The sequence below is a fragment of the Schistocerca americana genome, unplaced genomic scaffold (genome assembly GCF_021461395.2).
Source record: "Schistocerca americana isolate TAMUIC-IGC-003095 unplaced genomic scaffold, iqSchAmer2.1 HiC_scaffold_1341, whole genome shotgun sequence".
Taxonomy (NCBI): domain Eukaryota; kingdom Metazoa; phylum Arthropoda; class Insecta; order Orthoptera; family Acrididae; genus Schistocerca; species Schistocerca americana.
This window is the reverse complement of record NW_025725418.1, coordinates 10,001-17,500: the sequence shown is the minus strand read 5'-3', so window position 1 is coordinate 17,500 and position 7,500 is coordinate 10,001. Positions and strand designations below refer to the sequence as shown.

The window sequence follows — 7,500 nt, the reverse complement described above, 5'->3', positions numbered from 1 at the left end:
AAGCTTTGGTTTCCCGGAGGCTGCCCGCCGAGTCATCGGAGGAACTGCGGCGGATCGCTGGCTGGCATCGTTTATGGTTAGAACTAGGGCGGTATCTGATCGCCTTCGAACCTCTAACTTTCGTTCTTGATTAATGAAAACATACTTGGCAAATGCTTTCGCTTCTGTTCGTCTTGCGACGATCCAAGAATTTCACCTCTAACGTCGCAATACGAATGCCCCCGCCTGTCCCTATTAATCATTACCTCGGGTTCCGAAAACCAACAAAATAGAACCGAGGTCCTATTCCATTATTCCATGCACACAGTATTCAGGCGGGCTTGCCTGCTTTAAGCACTCTAATTTGTTCAAAGTAAACGTGCCGGCCCACCGAGACACTCACTCAAGAGCACCCTGGTAGGATTGCAACGGGGTCCGCCTCGGGACGCACGAGCACGCACGAGGCGCGTCGCACGCCTTCAGCTCGCCCCACCGGCAGGACGTCCCACGATACATGCCAGTTAAACACCGACGGGCGGTGAACCAACAGCGTGGGACACAAATCCAACTACGAGCTTTTTAACCGCAACAACTTTAATATACGCTATTGGAGCTGGAATTACCGCGGCTGCTGGCACCAGACTTGCCCTCCAATAGATACTCGTTAAAGGATTTAAAGTGTACTCATTCCGATTACGGGGCCTCGGATGAGTCCCGTATCGTTATTTTTCGTCACTACCTCCCCGTGCCGGGAGTGGGTAATTTGCGCGCCTGCTGCCTTCCTTGGATGTGGTAGCCGTTTCTCAGGCTCCCTCTCCGGAATCGAACCCTGATTCCCCGTTACCCGTTACAACCATGGTAGGCGCAGAACCTACCATCGACAGTTGATAAGGCAGACATTTGAAAGATGCGTCGCCGGTACGAGGACCGTGCGATCAGCCCAAAGTTATTCAGAGTCACCAAGGCAAACGGACCGGACGAGCCGACCGATTGGTTTTGATCTAATAAAAGCGTCCCTTCCATCTCTGGTCGGGACTCTGTTTGCATGTATTAGCTCTAGAATTACCACAGTTATCCAAGTAACGTGGGTACGATCTAAGGAACCATAACTGATTTAATGAGCCATTCGCGGTTTCACCTTAATGCGGCTTGTACTGAGACATGCATGGCTTAATCTTTGAGACAAGCATATGACTACTGGCAGGATCAACCAGGGAGCTGCGTCAACTAGAGCTGAGCAGCCGGCCGCCCGGGAGTGTGTCCCGGGGGCCCGCGCGAACACGCAAGCGTCCGCTCAATTATTCTGCAAACAGGAGGAGGCTGAGCTCCCCTGCACAATACACCTCGAAACCCTCTCAGGTCCCGGCGGCGCGCAGCGCCGTCCTAAGTACTTGGTCGGGTTCGAGAGAGGCGCAATCGCCCGGGGTTTGGCGAGTAGACGCTTTAGGTGCGACCACCCGTGCTCCCAACTGAGCTTGCCGCTGCCGACAGAGGCCCGGGAGCGTGCTGTCGTGGCATTGCCGGCGGGAGACAACACGCGCCACCTACGGTGGCCGGCAGCTCCAACGCCAGCGCCACAGAAGGACAAAAGCCCCACTTGGGTGCCGAAGCGAACTCTCCCAGCACAGCGTACGCGCCAACACGTCCGCACAGCTGCGATACAATCCACCTGCGAGAACCGCAGAGGCGACCGAGCAGCAGACGGCGTCGCGGCGCCGAGCGCCGGGCGGCGGCGCATCCTCAGCGCACACAGTCCTCAATCGGACCAGCACACTGCAGATGTCCACCGCGCTTCGCACCGGGCCCGCGAGGACCTACTTTGGCCGCACGGCGCCGCGTGCAGGGTGCGCCGGCGCGCAGCTGCGCCGCCTGCCGCCTCCGTCGGCCGGCGCGCCTGCCACTGGCCGCCCCCACCAGCCGGCTGTAGCGCGTGCGCCCACGCACCGCGCGGCCAGCACGCCGGGAGGCCCCCCCTCACCGGCCGGGGACGGTCCCACCCAGCCACCGCCGCGTATCGCTTCACACCCACATGCCATTCACGTTCGTGGGCATGGTGGGTATCGCTGAAACAACCGGTTGGTAGCTCAACCGATCGTCGCCATCACTGATTCACCTCTAGCGAGAACAACCGCACCACAACGGTTTACCAGTTGTTCATTTGCGTAACGTCACCAGCAAACGTAGACGTCCATCGCCATTTGCAAATTCAACGATTGTTGCATGCCTGTGTCAGGTGTCACGACACACTATGTCTGCCCACATACACGCAACAACATGTGCACGCTTCGCGAACACGTGGAAGGTGGCCCCCGTACGTATGCGATGTCCATTGCGCGAACGACTGTCAACCGGCCTCTGTCGCATGTCGCAGATGTGGAACGCAGTGCACCATGCTATCACGGTGTGTGAGAAGAGACGACTACGTCTGACAACACGCACCACTACATCAACAGACGGCTCATGCTGATCGCCATCCACGGCATACCATACTGCAATCCAGCTCTTATAGGGAGACGACACGTAGCTGAGTGCACAATATTTGGACCGTATGGTTCGCCGTTGTTGGCGCAGTCGTGGTACGGTCACACATGTACCACGATGTATCATTCAGTACATGAGGACCAATGTGCAGTACAGTGTGTGATTTGGACGTACAACATCAGCGGACAGTTGACACAAGCCGTACCACAACGTAGGCTGTGCTTCGCCATGCGAATGCCAATGAACAACTGCGAAGGGCATTGAGCATGTACGTCCTGCTGCCATCCGCATTACAGTGTATAGCTGCAAGGTGTTTAACATGAAGCGATACTCTGGGGACCGGGCAGTGCGAGTAGCAAACTATATTGCGGGGGTTGCAGTTAGGCAACACTACACTAATTTAACGCGTCGTATGACAATTACAGAGCGGGTTAAGGCCCAACGTGTGTTGGGTTAAGGCCCAACGTGTGTTGGGTTAAGGCCCAACGTGTGTTGGGTTAAGGCCCAACGTGTGTTGGGTTAAGGCCCAACGTGTGTTGGGTTAAGGCCCAACGTGTGTTGGGTTAAGGCCCAACGTGTGTTGGGTTAAGGCGCAACGTGTGTTGGGTTAAGGCGCAACGTGTGTTGGGTTAAGGCGCAACGTGTGTTGGGTTAAGGCGCAACGTGTGTTGGGTTAAGGCGCAACATGGGTTAGGTTAAGGCGCAACATGGGTTAGGTTAAGGCGCAACATGGGTTAGGTTAAGGCGCAACATGGGTTAGGTTAAGGCGCAACATGGGTTAGGTTAAGGCGCAACATGGGTTAGGTTAAGGCGCAACATGGGTTAGGTTAAGGCGCAACATGGGTTAGGTTAAGGCGCAACATGGGTTAGGTTAAGGCGCAACATGGGTTAGGTTAAGGCGCAACATGGGTTAGGTTAAGGCGCAACATGGGTTAGGTTAAGGCGCAACATGGGTTAGGTTAAGGCGCAACATGGGTTAGGTTAAGGCGCAACATGGGTTAGGTTAAGGCGCAACATGGGTTAGGTTAAGGCGCAACATGGGTTAGGTTAAGGCGCAACATGGGTTAGGTTAAGGCGCAACATGGGTTAGGTTAAGGCGCAACATGGGTTAGGTTAAGGCGCAACATAGGTTAGGTTAAGGCGCAACATAGGTTAGGTTAAGGCGCAACATAGGTTAGGTTAAGGCGCAACATAGGTTAGGTTAAGGCGCAACATAGGTTAGGTTAAGGCGCAACATAGGTTAGGTTAAGGCGCAACATAGGTTAGGTTAAGGCACAGTACGGGTTAGGTTAAGGCACAGTACGGGTTAGGTTAAGGCACAGTACGGGTTAGGTTAAGGCACAGTACGGGTTAGGTTAAGGTACAATACGGGTTAGGTTAAGGTACAATACGGGTTAGGTTAAGGTACAATACGGGTTAGGTTAAGGTACAATACGGGTTAGGTTAAGGCACAATATGGGTTAGGTTAAGGTACACCTTGTTGTAAGGAAAGGGTTTTGGGGGGGGGGGGGGGGGCCGGTTTGTTGATTGTGATTATCGTAAGTAAATGACTGCGGCATCATCGGATTTGCCACGTCAGGTGCACCTTTGGCTCATAACAGGCGGCGCTCTGATTCCATGCTTGTGGCAGACCTGTGTCTTTCATTCCTGCCATTGTTTGTGTGGTGTGACAGGAGGCAGTATTGTGATGTTGGGTGCACCCCTGTGTGGGACATGTGTGGGTGTTGGTGGCTTAGCTGAGCAATGGTGGTTGTCGGAAGGGTGGGATATTCTGTTTTCCGAGTGGACCTCCCGGTCTGGTTATGATAGTGTGGATTGTCTAATGTGGCAGAGAGGATGCACTGGGTGTTGTTCCATGCTGGTGCTTACATATTGTCTGTGTGCCTGTTACAGGCAGAGAGTAGTGCGTGATAAGAGTGTCTGGCTGACGTGTGATTGTGAGCAGAGTCTTTCAGCATGTATACGGACAGTTGTATACATTATCTGTATTCTGATGGCTCTATCTATTACTAATCAGCGCCGTGTATACGTTTACTCCGGTTTCCAGTCGAAACTATTGTATCTCTGTACATTAGTGACACGGCGAGCCCGCTATGTAGTTACTCGTCTCGGCAGCTTCACCGGTGTATGGCAAATGATTATAAGGAATCAGTCCTAGTCGTCAATACCGATAGTGTGACGTCACATGTCTGGGGTGGGGGACGCTGCGCCCTTCCGGTGGGTCATGGCCTAGGAAGACTCTTCCCACGCAGGGGGGCTTGGACTGTCATTGACTCTTCCGGGTAATATACTTGCCGTACGTTTTTGCGACTGCGAGTTGCAACGCTCACCGGTACCGACATGGATGGAGCGCCTCCTAGCTGCCGCTGAGCATCTGCATTCGTACAGAGAGCAACGGCGATCGCGTCTGTAGCTCGTACGTGGTACAGCTCGCAGCTCATGTATATGGACAGCGGGAATGTCCGCATATTGGACATAACTCTTCATGAAACGCACGTTATAGGGGTGGATTGCACATTGCGAGGTGCGAGCAAAGTCCGCCGTTCATCCGCTGGAGTTGCGAGTTGGGCGGTTGGGGTGGGGCACGAACGGGTGCAGGTGGAGGTGATTGCCGGTTCCACGACTTCGTGCGGCAGAGGCGCTGGCGTTGGGGTGCTGTTGTCGACAGAGGGTGCAGGCTTTGTGGGTGGTGGGGTGTCGAACGAAGGGCACTGTGGGGCCAACGCTGTCTTAGTCGGCTTGGCGTCTCATAGATGACGGTATCGTCGTTGCAGGAGGTCATGTTGCGGGAGACCTACAGATGGCGGTATGTTTTGTTGGGTTAAGGCCCAACGTGTGTTGGGTTAAGGCCCAACGTGTGTTGGGGTAAGGCCCAACGGTGTGTTGGGTTAAGGCCCAACGTGTGTTGGGTTAAGGCCCAACGTGTGTTGGGTTAAGGCCCAACGTGTGTTGGGTTAAGGCCCCAACGTGTGGTATGGGGTTAAGGCCCAACGTGTGTTGGGTTAAGGCCCAACGTGTGTTGGGTTAAGGCCCAACGATGTGTGTGGGTTAAGGCCCAACGTGTGTTGGGTTAAGGCCCAACGTGTGTTGGGTTAAGGCCCAACGTGTGTTGGGTTAAGGCCCAACGTGTGGTGGGTTAAGGCCCAACGTTGGTGTTGGGGTTAAGGCCCAACGTGTGTTGGGTTAAGGCCCAACGTGTGTTGGGTTAAGGCCCAACGTGTGTTGGGTTAAGGCCCAACGTGTGTTGGTTAAGGCCCAACGTTGTGTTGGGTTAAGGCCCAACGTGTGTTGGGTTACAGCACAATGTGGGTTACGTTAAGGCGCAATATAGGTTACGTTAAGGCGCAATATAGGTTACGTTAAGGCGCAATATAGGTTACGTTAAGGCGCAATATAGGTTACGTTAAGGCGCAATATAGGTTACGTTAAGGCGCAATATAGGTTACATTAAGGCGCAATATAGGTTACATTAAGGCGCAATATAGGTTACATTAAGGCGCAATATAGGTTACATTAAGGCGCAAATATAGGTTACATTAAGGCGCAATATAGGTTAAATTAAGGCGCAATATAGGTTACATTAAGGCGCAATATAGGTTACACTACGGCGCAATATAGGTTACACTACGGCGCAATATAGGTTACACTACGGCGCAATATAGGTTACATTAAGGCGCAATATAGGTTAGGTTAAGGCGCAATATAGGTTAGGTTAAGGCGCAATATAGGTTAGGTTAAGGCGCAATATAGGTTAGGGTTAAGGCGCAATTACAGGTTAGGTTAAGGCGCAATACAGGTTAGGTTAAGGTACGACATAGGTTAGGGTTAAGGTACGACATAGGTTAGGTTAAGGTACGACATAGGTTAGGTTAAGGTACGACATAGGTTAGGTTAAGGTACGACATAGGTTAGGTTAAGGTACGACATAGGTTACGTTAAGGTACGACATAGGTTAGGTTAAGTACGACATAGGTTAGGTTAAGGTACGACATAGGTTAGGTTAAGGTACGACATAGGGTTAAGGTTAAGGTACGACATAGGTTAGGTTAAGGTACGACATAGGTTAGGTTAAGGTACGACATAGGTTAGGTTAAGGTACGACATAGGTTAGGTTAAGGTACGACATAGGTTAGGTTAAGGTACGACATAGGTTAGGTTAAGGTACGACATAGGTTAGGTTAAGGTACGACATAGGTTAGGTTAAGGTACGACATAGGTTAGGTTAAGGTACGACATAGGTTAGGTTAAGGTACGACATAGGTTAGGTTAAGGTACGACATAGGTTAGGTTAAGGTACGACATAGGTTAGGTTTAAAGGTACGACATAGGTTAGGTTAAGGTACGACATAGGTTAGGTTAAGGTACGACATAGGTCAGGTTAAGGTACGACATAGGTCAGGTTAAGGTACGACATAGGTCAGGTTAAGGTACGACATAGGGTCAGGTTAAGGTACGACATAGGTCAGGTTAAGGTACGACATAGGTCAGGTTAAGGTACGACATAGGTCAGGTTAAGGTACGACATAGGTCAGGTTAAGGTACGACATAGGTCAGGTTAAGGTACGACATAGGTCAGGTTAAGGTACGACATAGGTCAGGTTAAGGTACGACATAGGTCAGGTTAAGGTACGACATAGGTCAGGTTAAGGTACGACATAGGTCAGGTTAAGGTACGACATAGGTTAGGCTAAGGTACGACATAGGTTAGGTTACGGTACGACATAGGTTAGGTTAAGGTACGACATAGGTTAGGTTAAGGTACGACATAGGTTAGGTTAAGGTACGACATAGGTTAGGTTTAAGGTACGACATAGGTTAGGTTAAGGTACGACATAGGTTAGGTTAAGGTACGACATAGGTTAGGTTAAGGTACGACATAGGTTAGGTTAAGGTACGACATAGGTTAGGTTAAGGTACGACATAGGTTAGGGTAAGGTACGACATAGGTTAGGGTAAGGTACGACATAGGTTAGGGTAAGGTACGACATAGGTTAGGGTAAGGTACGACATAGGTTACGTTAAGGTACGACATAGGTTACG

The 7,500-nt window shown here is 51.6% G+C and overlaps 1 non-coding gene across 1 annotated transcript in view; it reads right to left on the bottom strand.

The window, feature by feature from the left end:
* LOC124565861 overlaps nucleotides 1-1,196 on the bottom strand; it is a 1,910-nt gene extending 714 nt beyond the window's left edge. The window contains exon 1 of the ribosomal RNA XR_006970643.1: nucleotides 1-1,196. This exon is cut by the window's left edge and continues 714 nt beyond it. This is a non-coding gene — a ribosomal RNA (small subunit ribosomal RNA).
* Between the last annotated feature and the right edge of the window lie 6,304 nt (nucleotides 1,197-7,500).